Source organism: Gossypium hirsutum, chromosome A07 (genome assembly GCF_007990345.1).
Source record: "Gossypium hirsutum isolate 1008001.06 chromosome A07, Gossypium_hirsutum_v2.1, whole genome shotgun sequence".
Classification (NCBI taxonomy): domain Eukaryota; kingdom Viridiplantae; phylum Streptophyta; class Magnoliopsida; order Malvales; family Malvaceae; genus Gossypium; species Gossypium hirsutum.
The window spans coordinates 70,877,672-70,881,472 of record NC_053430.1 but is presented as its reverse complement, the minus strand read 5'-3'; positions in this window follow the sequence as shown (position 1 = coordinate 70,881,472).

Sequence of the window (3,801 nt, the reverse complement as noted above, 5' to 3'; positions counted from 1 at the left end):
GAAAACCTTGTGATGTCTGAGCAGAAAAGAACAGCACACTCAATACCTTAGGTGCCGAAATACTAACCTCATAACCCTCTGCCGATTTTTCCCTCTTCAATTCCCTAAATTCAGCCAACTCCCAATCTCTCACCCAATCCCTTAAATCTCTCCCCTTATCACTCCTTAATTCAAGCATTTGGACTCATTCAAACTTTCCTTTAGCAGAATCCACTTGGACTCCAACAGTTACCCCTCCTGCACTTAAAAAATAAATGCATCTATTTATCAACACAGGGAATCGATCCCATGCCTTCCTCAATGCTCCACACGCCACCTTTTTAGGAGCCTAGTGGCGTCACCCTTGCCACTTTACTAAGGCTCTTTTTGTGATGCAATTTACCCATCACTCCACTTAAGGGCCACTTAGCCAGAACCCCTAACTCCTAAGTCCAAAAATTCAAAAATTCAACCAGGTTTTGGCCAACACATGGGCCTTCTATAAGCCCATTTACCTACTCAAAATATTAATTTCACATCCAAATACAAAATTTTAAAGTCTTTACAAAATATTGAAAACCGCGAATAAATCCGAAAATCAGGATGTTACATCACGACTACATTATATCTGTTATGTGCCGCATTGGTACAGTATGGAGTGTAGGGCTGGGTGGGTGTTTTAAACCCCACATGGTATGTAGGGATGAACGGAGATGGTATGTAGAGGATAGGGGTAGGATTCTGATTTCTGGTTCTTGTATGCATATCTGTATCTGTATTTGTAATGGGCTTAAGCCTGAATCTGTATTTGTCTAATTTTGATTTTCTGTTGCGTACATGCTTAATTCTCTGGGGTTATAAACAGAATTTATGTAAACTCACTCCTTAATGTTTAATCTGTATAGGTAATCCACAGTCTTAGGCCGTTTGGTGCTGCGGAGCCCCTCGGTGACCACACGTTTGAACTAAATTTAGCTACGATTTATTTCTATAATCTGGATTATGCTATTTTTATGTAATTCAGAATTTTTAGATTATTTTTATTTATATTTTGGATTTAACTGCCATTTTAATGATTTATAACTGCCAATCACGTTATAACTCGGTTTTTACCGAAACTAAGGTTTTTCTAAAATTTTGAACAGTTTCCTAAAACCAACAATTTTCTTAAGCTTTTGCTAAAATAGTATGTTTTAAGAGAAGTCGACTAATGGTATATACGTTTTTAATCAAATAAAAGCGACTAAAGGTTTTATCGAGTTAGTTCCATTTCAAAATCTCTTCCATGTGACATCGCCGGATTCAACCATAACATTTAGGCTGGGTTTAGGGTATTACACATATGCCGGTATACTTAGCCATCGGTAGAACATACAGGACCAGCACCCGGATCACATAACATAAAACCCTAGTGACATGTCACTTGTATCCTAATCTATTCCTAAGGTTCGATTGGGATTTCTCGCTTGCCAAAACCTCATCGAATATGTTCGTAGAGTCGTTTATACAATTCATACAAAATTAAAGCATTTCAAATACAATTATAATAAAGCTTATTTACATACAAACTTAACTCGAATGCAAAAACGACAAAAGGGATCAATTCGTCAATTATTTTGTTTTTCCCCCGATCTACACCTAAACTTTATTTCTCTTGATCTATAATACCACATTTAACTTGTTTAATCATAAAGCTATTCAATTTAGTCCAAAATCATGTTATGGCAAAAATTACACTTTTGCACCTAATATTTCAACATTTTACGATTTAGTCCCTAAGCTCGTAAAATCAATTTCTTTCAATTTCTTCACAACCCAAGCCTAGCCGAACCTTACCCTTACTCATAATAGCCCACATTTTACATTTATTAACATTTTCTACACATTTTATAACCTTTTACAAATAAGTCCCTATTTGACGTTTTCATCGAAAATCACTTTACAAATGTTGTTTATCGAACAAAAAAAGATGCATTTCTACCATCAAACATCAAAATACAAACATATTCAACATGGGTAATGTAACATCCCGAATTAGGCCTAGTTAGAATAGTGGTTTTAAGACCACAAATTCTAAATAGAAATAATTATTTTATGATTCTCATGAGGTCTATGATATGATTGCATACTTGTGTGAAAGTTTCATGAAGAAATTTCATTAATAAAGTGTCCAATTTGACATTTAGGTCTAAATTGCAAAAGTTGAAAAATGTGAGTTCTAAAAGCTTTAAGCATGAAATTATCATGGATTATTAACTAGAGGATAAAAATGGGCATGAATAGGAAAAATTTGAAAGAAAGACCTTAAGGGCATTTTTTTCATTTGGTTAGTAAAAGAATAAAAAGGGAAAATAAGTCAAAATTGTGTTCATCTTCTCCATTCCATAGCCGAAATTCTCAAGCTCTCCATAGCTAGGGTTTTTCAACTTTTTAAGCTTGAAAATAAGTCAATCCTAGCCCCGTTTTTTATGTTCTTTGCATTTTTGAAGTCCTTGAAACATGATCTATCCATTTTTAGCCATTTTTGAGCTAGGGACCCATGTATGAAATGTTTGTATTTTGATTTTTAATGGAGGAATATGAAAGTTTGATGCATGATAAACATCTCTTATTAAGTGGTTTTTCACGAAAACACCTAAAAATGACCTTTTTGTAAAAGTTGTGAAATAAATGGTTAAATATCTGATTTCAAAAAAATGTGGGCTGACATTAGTATATTATAAGTTCAGCTAGGCTTGGGTATGAAGGAAAATGAACACATTTCAATTTACGAGCCTAGGGGCTAAATTGTAATCATGTAAAAGTTTAAGGGAAAAAGTGTAATTTTTCCAAAGTATGATTTATGGAATATTTTGTACAATGTGATGATTAAATGAGCTGAATTTGCTATTATAGATCAAGAAAAATGAAGTCCGGACCTAGAGGGGGGAAAGAACAAGATTTTGTACTAAATCGAATTAATTGCCCATATTTTGTACCGAGGTAAGTTCATGTGTAAATAATACAATGATATATCATGTTTTAATATTTTGTTAATACATTAGTTTATATGATTAATTATTATGACAAGTGTATGAACGATGTTATAATCTATGAGCATGAGATTACGAACGAGTTAGACGAACATAAGATACCGAGAAAATCCCATTTGAGCCTTAGGAATAGTTTAGGATACAATGTGACATGTCACTATGAACTATACGAATGTGTGCTCATGAATATATGTGTAAATATGACTAGGTGAATCCGGGTGCTAGTCTTGTACGTTCTACCGATGGCTGGGTAGCCCGACATGTGTTGCGGGTACCTGTCAGCTTATGTGAGTAGCCCTAGTAGTTACGTCCTGACTGTCAGCTTCTGTGAGCAAGCCCGTTATTAGCTCGAGAGTGAGTAATCTGTGATTGTGATATGAGGTAGCATGTGGCTACGTTTGTAGCACTATGTGCAAGTCTTCCGTATATCCAATAGTATTCCTAGTGTTCAACGAGTAAACTTGTGATTTAATCAACAAGTAAGTCAGTGATGAGGGAATATGACATGTACAAAAAACTCATATTTATGAGCTCGATATGTGAATTTTTGGTAAGATTGAAAATGAGTAAGTTATGTCTACAAATTTGAGTTATACCTATGAATTTTATGATAACACAAATAAATCTATGTTATGTCATTGGTATTTATGTATAGATATATACATGATTATATTGCTATTTATTTGCATGTGATCTTACTAAGCTTTATGCTTATTCCCCTCTTTTCCCATTTTCTTATAGCATCGCCAAGCTAACTCGGGGATCGAAGAAAGTTAGAGGCCCGATCACA